This window comes from Furipterus horrens, unplaced genomic scaffold (genome assembly GCF_987537825.1).
Source record: "Furipterus horrens unplaced genomic scaffold, mFurHor1.1.pri manual_scaffold_4, whole genome shotgun sequence".
Taxonomy (NCBI): domain Eukaryota; kingdom Metazoa; phylum Chordata; class Mammalia; order Chiroptera; family Furipteridae; genus Furipterus; species Furipterus horrens.
In genome coordinates, this window is record NW_028327174.1 from 63,047,185 (window position 1) to 63,061,150 (window position 13,966).

Consider the following 13,966-nt stretch of genomic DNA (forward strand, 5'->3'; position numbering starts at 1 on the left):
TCTTGTATATAGAAAATCCTATGGAACTAATAAATTCTTCAAGGTTATAGGGTATAAGATCAATGTACAAAATTAATTGTATTTCTGAAATAATTTGTAGTGCTTAGGTACCATTTCGTCCTTAAATGGTTGATAGATTTACCAGTTATCCCATCTAGTTTTGGTGCTTTCTGTTTTGAAAGGTTATTGATTATTGGTTCAATTTCTTTAATAGATATAGGCCTATTCAGATGATCTTTTTCTCTTTGTGTGAGTTTTGATAGATTGGGCCTTTCAAAGAATTAATCTGTTTTATATAAGTTATCAAATTTGTGGGCATAGAGTTGTTGATAATATTACTTTATTATCCTATTAGGGTCCACAAGATTAGTAGTGATGGACTCTCTTTCATTTCCAAAATTAGTAATTTCTTATTCTCCCCATTTTTCTTAGTTAACCTGGTGAGAGTTTTATAAATTGTATTGTTCTTTTCAAAGAATCAGCTTTAGATTTTCTATATTGATTATCTTCAATTTCATTGGTTTCTGTGGTATTTTATTATTTCTGTTTTTTAATAATTTAAATATTTTATTATTTATGCTATTATAGTTGTCCCAATTTTTCCCTCTTTGCCCCCCTCCACCCAGGCCACCCCTCATTTCCACAGTCAATCCCCATTGTTGTCCATGTCCATGGGTCATTCATATATGTTGACTAACCCCTTAACCTTCTTTCAACCAGTCCCCACCTTCCCCTCCCCTATTATAGCTGTTGATTAGAATCCACTTATAAGTGAGATCATATGGTATTTGTCCTTTACAGACTATTTTATTTCACTTAATATAATAGCCTTCATTTCCATCCATGCTGTTACAAAAGGTAAGAATTCCTTCTTTTTTTACAGCTGTGTAGTATTCTATTGTGTAAATGTACCAGTTTTTTTTAATCCACTCATCTACTGATGGGCACTTAGGCTGTTTACAGCACTTGGCTATTGTAAATAGTGCCACTATGAACATAGGGGTGCATATATTCTTTTGAATTGGTGTTTCAGGATTCTTAGGATATAATTCCCAGTAATGGAATTACTGGGCGATAAGAGAGTTCCACGCTGCTGCTGCTGCCACCACCACACTATGTCCTCTCTGCCCTGGGTCTGCCCCTCCGGGTAGTCTGGATGTATCATAGGCTAAGTGTACAAAGTCTAAAGTTGTTTGCAGTATGTCCTAGGCCTTCACATTCACTTACCACTCACTGACTCACCCAGAATAACTGCCAATCCTCCAAGCTCCATTCGTGAGAGGGGGAACGGAAAGAGAAAGAGAGGAAGAGAAACATCAATGTGCAAGAGGAACATCAGTTGGTTGCCTCTCCCACGCCTGCAACCAGGGACTAGCAATGCAACCCAGGTTACCTAGAAGATCCCAACTCCATTCAGTGGGAGCAGCTGGAGCGATTTATCCTGGACAGAAAAAAGGAAGACTATTGATGGATTTTAAAACCACAGTTTGAAAGCTTTTGAGAATCCTGGGAAGATAGTGTTCTCCTGCCTGCACAGATAGGTTAAAGCTATTTCTGATGCAGCTGAGAAAAATGCAGACCATCAAGAAGGAGCAGGCATCTCTTCATCCTGGTAGCAGTGTGGACAAGGTGATGTTGCTTAATTCTGCTTTAACTGAAGTCTCAGAAGACTTGACGACAGGAGAAGAGCTGCTTCTAAGTGAAGGAAGTGTGGAGAAAAATAAATCTTCAGCATGCTGGAGAAAATGGGAATTCATTCCCAATGAAAAAAAAGATGCCATGTATTGGGGAAAAAGGCGAAAAAATAATGAAGCTGCCAAGAGATCACGGGAGAAACGCCGACCGAATGACCTGGTTTTGGAGAACAAACTAATTGCTCTGGGAGAAGAAAATGCCACTTTAAAAGCTGAACTGCTTTCCTTAAAATTAAAGTTTGGTTTAATTAGCTCTACAGTATATGCCCAAGAGATCCAGAAATTCAGTAATTCTACAGTAGTGTACTTTCAAGACTACCAGACCTCCAAATCCAGTGTGAGTCCCTTTGTGGATGAGCACGAGCCCTCAGTGGTGGCTGGCAGCTGCATTTCTGTCATTAAGCACTCTCCACAGAGCTCTCTGTCTGATGTATCAGAACTCTCTTTACTAGAACACTCGCAGGAGGGCCCTGCACAGAGTGGTTGCCAAAGCCCTGACAGCAAGTTCCAAGTCATCAAGCAGGAGCCAGTGGAACTGGAGAACTATGCGAGAAAAGCAGAGAGATGACCAAGGTGCCTGCCTACCAAGCGTCCATGTACCAGAACTTCGTGGGGAAGTCTTTTCCAGCCTACTCACACTCCCCCCCCTCTACTGCAGGTGAGCCAGTCCTCCAGTAACTCTCCAAGACTGTCAGAAACCAACGATGGTGCAGTGGGAAAGTCATTGGGTGGAGAAGATGAGCAGGTTCCCAAGGGCCCAGTCCACTCTCCTGTCGAACTTCAGCATGGACACGCTACAGTGCTTAAAGTTCCAGAAGTGAATTCCTCTGCTTTGCCACACAAGCTTCGAATTAAAGCCAGAGCCATGCAGATAAAAGTAGAGGCATTTGATAATGAATTTGATGCCACAAAAAAACTTTCCTCGTCTGCTGATGTGACATCTAAGAGACAATTTAAACTGGAGAAGCATAGTTCCCCAAATATGGTACATTCTTCTCTCACTCCTTTTTCAGTGCAAATGACTAACACCCAAGATTGGTCTCTCAGACCAGAACACTGGCATCAAAATGAAAGATAATGGCTACAAAGTTTCTGACCCAGAGAATTTGTTTTTGAAGCAGGGGCTAGCAAACTTAACTGCAGATGTGGTCTCACTTAAGAGACTTAGAGCCACACAACAGATCTCTACTTCGGACTCTGGATAAATTACTACTGAACAAGCTCTGGGTATTTAGAGGTGTCATTTGCAATAGGTGCATACGTTTTGTATTAGGCTAAATTTTCACTGGACCTGTGATGTCATTTCAGTGTAATGTTCACATGTTCTCTGTCAGATGTCTTTTTGTGCACAAATTATTATGAAGATTAGATTGTGTTATCACTCTTCCTTGTGTATAGTCAAATAGTCCATGCAAAGGCTGTATATATTGAACATTATTTTTGTTCTATTATAAACTGTGTAAGTTACCTGTTTCAATAAAGAATTGGTGACAAACACAGGAAAAAAAAAAAGAAAAGAGTTCCATTTTGTGTGTGTGTGTGTAAATTCCATAGTTTTCCACAGTGGCTGCACCAGTCTACATTCCCACCAATTGTGCACTAGGGTTCCCTTTTCTCCTCATCCTCGCCAGCACTTGCTGTTAGTTGATTTATTACTGATAGCCATTTTGGCAGGTGTGAGGTGATATCTCATTGTGTTTTTAATTTGCCTTTCTCTAATGGCTAGTGACGTTGAGCATTTTTTCACACGTCTATGGGCTGTCTGTATGTCTCTTTGGAGAAGTGTCTATTCAGGTCCTTGGCCCATTTTTAATTGGTTGTTTGTCTTCCTGGTTGAGTCGTGTAAGTTCTTTATATATCTTGGAGATTTAGCCTTTATCTGATGTATTGTTGGCATAATGTTCTCCCATACAGTGGGTTCCCTTTTCATTGTGATGACGGGTTCTTTAGCCATGCAGAAGCTTTTTAATTTGATGTATTCCCCCCTCCTTTTTTTTTTTCTTGCCCTAGGAGATATATTGGCAAATGGACACTTACAGGATTAGTTTTAGTTTTTTCTTCTTTTCTAGTATATGCATTGTGTTATAAATTTCCCTCTAAGCACTGCGTTTGTTGCATCCCACAAATCCTGATAAGGTGTTTCACTCACATTTAATTAAAAATATTTAAAAATTTCTCTTGAGACTTCTGTTTGAACCTTGTGTTATTTAATATTATGTTGTTTAATCTCCAAGTATTTGTGGCTTTCTGGCTCTCTTTCTGGCATTGTTTTTGAGTTTAATTCCATTATAGTCTGAAAGCATACTTTGTATGATTTCTTCTTTTATATTTGTTAATGTGTGTTCTATAGCTCAGATCTTGGTGAGTGATCCATGTAAGCATAAGAACAATGTGTATTCTTCTGTTGTTGGACAAAGTATTCTATAAATATCAACTAGATCCAGTTGATTAATGGTACTGTTCAGTTCAACTATGTCCTTACTATTTTCTGTCTGCTGTACTTCCCAGTTACAGAGTGAGGGGTACTGAAATGTCTAGCTGTTATAAGGAACTTTCCTACTTCTTTTTGAATTTCTATCAGTTTTTGCTGAGACTTTACACTTCCTGATATCAAGCTATATTATAAAGCTATAGAAATCAAAACAGCATGGTACTAACATAAAAACAGACATACAGACTAATAGAACATAATAAAAGCCCAGCTATAAAACCACACATACATGGTGAATTAATACTTGACAAGGGTTCAAGAACATACAATGAGGAAATGATAATCTCTCTTATTTCTTTAATCCTTTATTTATTTATTGTTCTTCTATTACAGTTGTCCCACTTTCCTCCTCATACCCCCCCAACCCAGCCCACCCTTTTTCCCACAGTCAGTCCCCATCCCATTGTACATGTCCATGGGTTATTTATACTACTTCCTTTACTAAACCCTTCCCCTACTTACCCTACTTCTCTCCTGCCATCCCTCCCCCTTGGTAACTGTTACTCTGTTCCTTGTTTACATGCATGTGGTTCAATTTTTCTCATTTGTTTGTGTTGTTCATTAGTCTCCTGTATTAGGTGATATCATATGGTATTTTTCTTTCACTGCTTGGCTTCTTTCGCTAAGCATAATTCTCTCTAGTTCCATCCATGTTATCGCAACTCTTAATGAATGGTGTTGGGAAAACATAAAATAATGGAATTGGATCCTTATCTTATACCAGTCAAAAAATTAACTTGAAATACATTAAAGACTTAAATGTAAGATGTGAAACTATAAAACTACTAGATGAACACCTAGTGAAAAAGCTTCTTGACATGGGACTTGGCGATGATTTTTTTGGTTATGACACCAAAGTACAAAAAACTAAAGTAAAAATAAACAAATGGGACTATACCAAAATTTTTCTTTTGTCTTTTTCCCATTACCATTTGGTTCCCTCATACTACTCCCTGCCCATGCAATCACCATACTACTGCCCAAAGTTTACACACAGCAAAAGAAACAATCAGAGAAGATGGCAGAGGAATAAGTGGAAGCTACACCAACGTCCTCCCAGTACCAATCTGGAGTTACAACTAAATTGTAGAGAAATCATGCAGAATACCCAACTGAACACTAGTTGGAGAGAAGTCTTATAACCATGGACAGACAGAAGAAACCATTGCACCACAGTGAGACTGGTAGGGAGTGCAGAGGAGGAACGAGAGGGCTGGCAGGACTCTTTTGGTGGCAGCTGAAGTGCCAGAGGGATGTTACAGCAGCCTGGGGGTTCCTCCTGAGAAGTGTAGGGTCCAAGCTCCAAGCTGGGCTCTCTAGCCTACAGCACCAGACCCGAAAGGCACCCAGATAACATATATCTATTAAAAGCATCAGAGTTTCTGTCTGCCAAGGAGAGACAGCTGTAGATGTAGAGATCCTCTTCAAGGACCAATGAACAAAATCTCATTTGCTGCCACTTACACTGGGCTCCAGCAAAGGGAGGGCAGAGTGGACTAGAGAGGCTGAGGAGAGTCTGGAGTTGGTGGTTCTGGTGAGTGAACTGAAGGAACGTCCTCCAGGATCCCTGTGCTGAGTCATTCCCCATACTGCAGGGGCCCTCTTGATCAGTGAGAGCAGTTCCTGGCAAGTGGCATTAGCCTGAGAGGAAGCAATAGCCCTGCCCACAGAAATCACTCTGTCCCAGCTTGATTATGTTAACAGCTGGTCAGTTTAGTGACTGATTAGTTTAACAAGTAAGGTGGAAAATAAAAAGAAGTAGCCAAAATCAGAAGACAAAGGGACAGATCCCAAATGAAAGAACAAGAAAATTCTCCAGAAGAACTAGATGATATGGAGGCAAGCAGTTTATCAGATAGAGAGTTTAGAATAATGATTATAAGAATGCTGAAGAGTATGAAAAAAAGACATAGAAACCTTAAAAAAAGGACCAGGCAAAAATAAAGAATGCAATCTGAAATAAATAATATACTGGAAGGAATAAACAGTAGGTTAGATGAAACAGAGGCTAGAATCAGTGTTTTGGAAGACAAATTAGAAAAAAAAAAACCCAGGCAGAGCAGCAAAAGACAAAAGAATTTTAAAAAATGAGGAGAGCTTAAGAAACATTTTGGACTACATGAAGCATAACAACATCCACATCATGGGAATACCAGAAACAGAAGAGAGCTAACAAGGGATTGCGGATCTATTTGAAGAAATAATGACTGAAAACTTTCCTAATCTGGTGAAAGAAAAAGTCACACAAGTCCAGAAAGCTCAGAGGGCCTCAAACAAGTTGGACCCAAAGAGGCCTATACCGAAATACATCATAATTAAAAAACAACAAGGCTTAAAGACAAGGAGAGAATCCTAAAAGCCACAAGAGAAAAGCAGGGAGATACCTACAAGGAAGCTCCAATAAGACTGGCATCGGATTACTCAACAGAAACATTTCAGGCTAGCAGGGAGTGTTGTGAAATATTCAAGGTGATGAAAAGCAAGGACCTACAACCAAGACTACTTTACCCAGCAAGGATATTTAAAATTGAAGGAGAAATAAAGAGCTTGCTGGAGAAGAAAAAGCTCAAGGAGTTTATTAACACCAAACCAGTACTATAGCTAATGTTAAAGGGCTTGCTTTAAGAAGAAGAAAAAGAGAAAGGAGAAAAAAAAAAAACAGAGGAAAAAAGTCTAACAATAAAATGGCACTACATTTGTATTTATTGATAATCACCTTAAATGTAAACGGCTTAAATGCTATGACCAAAAACAGAGGGTAGCTGAATGGATAAAAAAAATAAGACACATGTATATGCTGCCTCCAAGAGGCCCATCTCAGATCAAAAGATACACACAGACTATGTAAAGGGTTGGAAAAAGATATTTCATGCAAGTGGAAAAGAGAAAAAGCTAGGGTAGCAGTATTTGTATCTGACAAAATACACTTAAAAGCAAGGCTATAGGAAGAGACAAAGAAGGACACTACATAATGATAAAGGGAACAATCTAAAAAGAGAATATAACACTAATAAACTTTTACAAACCCAACATAGGAGCACCTAAATATGTAAAGCAAATCTGGCTCGACAGAAATACAGTTATGGTTGGGAATTTTAACACCCTATTGACTTCAGTGGATAGATCTTCTGGCAGAAAATCAACAAGGAGACAGCAGCCTTAAACCACACACTAGATCAAATGAACTTAATTGATATCTTCAGAGCATTTTACCCCAAAGCAGCAGAATATACATACAATTCAAGTGCACATGGAACGTTTTCTAGGCTAGACCACATGTTAGGACACAGAATAAGTCTCAATGAACTTAAGAAGATTGAAATCCTGTCAAGTATCTCCTCTGACCACAATGCTATGAAACTAGAAATCAAACACAAAAAGAACACTGAAAAACATGCGAAGTTATGGAAGCTAAATAACATGTTATTAAACAATGAATGGGTTAGCGATGCGGTCAAGGAAGAAATCTAAATATACCTCAAAACAAATAAAAATGAGGACATGAAAATCCAGAATCTTTTGGACCTAGGAAAGCAATCCTAAGAGGGAAATTCATAGCATTACAGACCTATATATATAAAACCGAAAAAGCTGAAATAAACAATCTAGCTTCACACTTAAAGAATTTTGATAAAGAACAACAAACCCCAAAGTGAGTAGAAGGAAGGAAATAATAAGGATTAGAGCAGAAAAAAACAAAATAGGAGTCTTAAAAAAAAACAATACAAAAGATCAATGAATCTAAGAGCTGGTTCTTTGAAAAGATACACAAGATTGACAAACCTTTAACCAGACTTATCAAGAAAAAAAGAGAAAGCACCTGAATAAATAAACTCAGAAATGAAAGAGGAGAAATAACAACTGACACCAAAGAAACACAAAGGATTGTAAGAAAATATTATGAACAACTATATGCCAACAAAGTGAACAACCTGGATGAAATGGATAAATTCCTAGGAATACTCAGTCTTCCAAAAATATATCAGAAAGAGTCAGAGAATCTAAATAGACAGATCATACCTAATGAAATTGAAGCAGTAATAAAAAAAAACTCCCAACAAACAAAAACCCTGGACTGGATGGCTTCACAGGTGAATTTTACCAAACATTCTGAGAGAAACTAATACCTCTCCTTCTCAAACTATTTGATAAAATTCAAGAGGAGGGAAGGCTCACAAACTCATTTTCTGAGGCCAGCATTATCCTAATTTCGAAACCGGATAAAGACACTACAAGGAAAGAAAATTATAGGACAATATCTTTGATAAACAGACACTAAAATCCTCAACAAAATATTAGTAAACCAAAGACAGCAATGCATCAAAAAGATCATACGCTATGATCAAGTGGGATTTATTCCAGGAATGCAAGGTTGATACAACAATTGCAAATCAATAAATGTGATCCACCACAGAAACAAAATGAAGGCTAAAACCACATGAGCATATCAATAGATTCAGGAAAAGCATTTGATAAAATCCAACACCCACTGATGATCAAAATTTTCAGCAAAGTGGGAATAGAGGGAATATATCTAAATATAATAAAGGCCATATATAACAAACCCACTGCCAGCATCATACTTACTGGGCAAAAACTACGGCATTCCCCTTAATATTTGGAACAAGACAGGGATGTTTGCTTTCACCTCTCTTATTCAACATAGTACTGGAAGTACTAATCACAGCAATCAGATAAGAAGATGAAATAAAAGTCATCCAAATTGGAAAGGAAGAAGTAAAACTGTCTTTATTAGCAGACAGCATGATACTATACATAGAGAATGCCAAAGATTTTACCAAGAATGTACTAGAAGTGATAAAGGAATTCAGCAAAGTAGCAGAATACAAAATTAATATCCAGAAATCAGTTGCATTCTTATATGCCAATAATGAACTATCAGAAAGGGAAATTAAGAAAACAATCCCATTCACCATTGCTTCAGAAAGAATAATATACCTAGGAATAAACCTAACCAAGGATGTAAAAGACCTGTACACATAAAATTATAAGACACTGAAGAAAGAAACTGAAGAAGATACAAATAAGTAGAAGCACATACTGAGTTTATGGATAGGAAGAATTAACATTAAAATGTTCATACTACCCAAAGCAATTTATAGATTCAATGCAAATCCTATCAAGATTCCAATATGTATTTCACAGGACTAGAACAAATGCTTCAAAAATTTATGTGGAACCACAAAAGGCTCCACACAGCAACAGTGATCCTGAGAAAGAAGAACAAAGTTGGAGGAATCACACTACCTAATATCAAACTATACTACAAGAGAAATCAAAACAGCCCGGTGCTGGCATGAAAACAGACACAGATCAATGGAATAGAATAGAGAGCCAATAAATAAACCCATTCCTTTATAGTCAATTAATTTTCAATGAAGGAAGCAAGCACATACAATGGGCTAAAGATAGTTTATTCAATAAATGGTGTTGGGAAAATTGGACAGATACATGCAGAAAAATGAAACTAGACCACCTTCTTACACCACACACAAGAATAAATTCAAATGGGTCAGAGTTAGATGTTAGACCAGGAACCATACACATTTTAGAAGGAAACATAGGCAGGAAAATCTAGGACATTGCTCCTAGAAAATTGTAATCGAATATGTCTCCCCAGTCAAGGGAAACAAAATTAAAAATAAACAGATGGGACTGCATCAAACTAAAATGTTTTTGCACAGCAAAGGAAATCAGCAACAAAATAAAAAGACACCCCACAGGATGGGAGAACATATTTATTGATACATCTGATAAGGGGTTAATATCCAAAATGTATAAAATACTTACAAAACTGAACACCAAAAAAGTGAAACAACCCAATTAAAAAATGGGCAAAGGACCTGAATAGACACTTCTTCCAAGAGGACATACAGATGGCCAATAGACATATGAAAGATGCTCAATGTCACTAATCATCAGAGAAATGCAAATTAAAACCATAATGAGATACCATCACACACCTGTCAGAATGGCTATTATCATCAAATCAACAAACAACAAGTGCTGGCGAAGATTGGAGAAAGGGGAATCCTCTTTCACTGTTGGTGAAAATACAGACTGGTGCAGCCAGTGTGGAAAGCAGTATGGAGATACCTCAAAAAAATTAAAATAGACCAACCTTTTGACCCAGCAGTCCCACTTCTGGGACTATATCTGAAGAAACTCAAACACTAATTCTAAAGAACATAAGCACCCCTATATTCATTTCAGCGTTATTTGCAATTACCAAGATATGGAAGCAGCCCAAGTGTCCATCAGTAGAGGGGTGGATAAAACAACTATGGAACATTTTACACAATGGAATGCTACTCAGCCATAAAAAGGGAAAAAATTTTACCCTTTGCAACAATATGGATGGACCTGGAGAACATTATGCAAAGTGAAATAAGCCAGTCAGAGAAAGACAAACTCCATATGATTTCACTCGTATGTGGGATCTAACGAACAAACTGAACTAACAAGGAAAACAGAAACAGACTCATAGATGGAGAGTAGATGACAGCTAGTGGCAGCAGGGGGAGGTTAGGGAGTGGAGGGATTGAGCATAAAGGAGAAAGGATTCATAGACATGGACAACAGCGTGGTGATTGCTGGAGGTAGAGGGGTATAAGGGGACTAAAAGGTAATGGAAAAATACAATAAAGATTAAATTTAAAAAGATACAATCAGAAAAATTAAAAGGCAACCTATTAAATGGGAGAACATATTTGCAAACCATATGTCTGATAATGGATTAATATCTAAGATGTAAGAAGCTCATACAACTCAATAGCCAAAAAATAATTCAATTAAAAAATTGGCAAAGGACTTGAATCAACATTTTTCCAAAGAAGGCATACAAATGGCCATCAGATACATGGGAAGATGCTTAACATCACCAATCATCAGGGAAATGCAAATCAAAACTGCAGTGAGATATTGATTCAAATCTGTTAGAATGGCTGTCAATAAGAAGGCAAGAGACAAGTGTTGATGAGGATGTGGAGAAAGGGAATGCTGTTGTACTCTTGGTGAGAATGTAAATTAGAACTACCATATGATCCAGCAATCCCACTTCTGGGCATACTTCTGAAGGAAATGAGATGTTTGCATTCCCCTGTTCATTGCAGCATTATTCACAATAGCCAGGATATGAAAACAACCTAAGTGTTTGTTGACAGATGAATGAATAAAGATGTGGTGTATGTATACAATGTGTTATTATTCATCCATGCAAAAGAAGGAAATCCTGCCATTTACAACAACATGGATGAATCTAAAGGACATTATTCTAAGTGAAATTAGCCAGACAGAGAAAAACAAATACTGTATGAACTGACTTATATGTAGAATCTAAAAAGAAAAGTTGAGTTATTTGAAACAGAAATTAGAGCAGTTATTACTAGGAGCTAGGAGATGGGGAGATGCTGGTAAAAGGGTGCAAGCCTTCAGTTACAAAATGAGTAAGCTCTGAAGACCTGATGTACAACATGGTGACTAGTTAATACTAGTTAATACTGTGTTAGTACATGAAATTTGCTAAGAGAGTAGACCTTACATGTTTTCACCACATACACACATACACACAAACACACACAAGGGTATTGTGTGAGGTTATGGATGTGTTAATTAATCTAATTGTGGTAGTAATGTCCCAAAATATATGTCAAGTCATCATACTGCACACTTTAAATAAACACAATTTTGTTTGTCAAAAAATAGATTTGTGTCTACTGCTGTAAATAATGATAGCTCAGGAATTGCTTGTTAGTATTCATTTATTAAGTCATCATCATCATTATTTTTAAAAAGTGATAATATAGAAAATGTAATTCAAAATAATTTTTCTTAACTTTTCACTTGCATAGAATTCTGTTTTTAAAGTTAATTACTATTTTAACAAAACTTTAAGAACTATATAAAGTTAGCTTAATTTTCATGAGTTTAGAAGAGTAAACCTCTATTGACCAGAAGAAAAAATGTGGGCAATCGATCTATATAGATATTTCTCCAACAAAGATATAGAAATGACCAATATGCACTTTTGAAAAAATGTAAAATATTAGCCATCTGGAAATGAAAGTGAAAACTACATTGAGATACCACTTCTCACTCTATAGGATGGTTATAATAAAAAGACAGACAATAACAAATGTTGGCAAGGAGGTAGAAAAATTGAAACCCTCATGCATTGCTGGAAGGAATGTAATGTGATGCAGCCTCTTTGAAAAACAGTTTGGCAGTGTTTCAAATGTTAAACACTGAGTTAGCATATGACCTGGCTGGCATATACCACTCCTAGGTTATAACCAAGATAACTGAAAACATATGTCTATGTAAAAATTAATACACAAATATTCACAGCAGTATTGTTCATAATAACCAAAAGATAGAAACAATCCAAATGTCCATCAACTAATTAGTGGGTAAATAAAATGTGGTATATTTATTTAATTTAATGGATTATTACTCTACCATAAAAACAAAAGAAGCACTGATGCAGGCTACAACATGATGAACCTTGGAAACATTATCTTATGTAAAAAAAAGTCAGTAATTAGAGAGGACACATTACATTATTCCACTGATATGAAATATCCAGAATAGACAAACCTATAGAGTCAGAAAGCAGATTAATGGTTGCCTAGGACTGTGGGATGTATACTTACATATATATTTTCCCTCTCTTCTATCTGTATAAATTCATTGAAATCATTGGGAATTATTTCAGATTATTAGTAATTTTTTTCTTACAAAATGTTTCATTCATTTATAAAATTCTTTTTGTATGTTACATTAAACTATGTTACCAACAGTTATGTAGATTTATCATTAAAGTAACTTTAATAAGTTTTGTTTATCACAGCTATTGCTATTGCTAGTTTTTAGACAGTAAGTCTTCCCTTATCTTGAGCTTTATTTTTTAATTTTTAAAGAACAGAATATTTAGAACCAGAACATGGGTGGTATACTTTCTAAATGTTTCCACGTCATGGTATGAGCACTTTAAAAAATTGTGGCAGTTATTACCAAGTTACTTTCCAGAAAATTAGTGCTAATTTAACTTCCATGTGGATTTTGTGGGCATTTTAATTTCTCCATGCTCTCTTTCTTTGATACTGAATATTTGCATTCTTTTCAATACCTGATTATGTATGGCATACTTGAAACTTATGCATGGGCAACAGCAGACCCTCCATATCACCCTGCCCAGGCTCTGTAGCTTCAGCTTCACTGGAGAGGACACTCCAGCGTCATCGCAAGATGTCGATTTAACACAGGAGGAGACAGATACCGTGTCACTTCCGAGTCGGACTGCACAGCCATTCTCGGCGGTGCAGATAGACTCTTAAGAAGCTACACCATCGTCTCTCGAGACGTATGGCTGCCAACGGACTTGAAACTTAGTATCTCACTAATGTTTTAATTTGCATTCTTTAATTATTAATGAGTTCAAAATGTTAAATATAATTATTGAATATTTTTTCTTTTATGTATTTCTGGTTTATGACATTTGCCTATTTCCCTTTGAGGTGTTTATATATTTTATTGCTTTGTAAGTTTTCTTTATATATTAAGGATAAAATCGTATATGTTACAAAGAATTTATTCAGTTGATATTTTATGATGTTCATTTATGCAGTTTTCAGGTTGGCACCAAATCAACAGTTGCTGGAATTTCATTAGGGAGATGGTTAAGAACATGGACTCTGGCTTCAAATCCCAGCCCAGCAATTTGTTCCTTGTATAATCTTGGAAAATTACATAATTTCTCCTA

At 36.6% G+C, this 13,966-nt stretch overlaps 1 protein-coding gene and 1 pseudogene across 4 annotated transcripts in view; both read left to right on the top strand.

Annotated features, from left to right (window-relative positions):
* MSRB3 (methionine sulfoxide reductase B3) overlaps positions 1 to 13,966 on the top strand; it is a 273,055-nt gene that overhangs the window by 127,449 nt on the left and 131,640 nt on the right. The gene's annotated exons all lie outside the window — the stretch shown is intronic.
* LOC150012095 (nuclear factor interleukin-3-regulated protein-like) lies at positions 1,043 to 3,109 on the top strand (annotated as a pseudogene).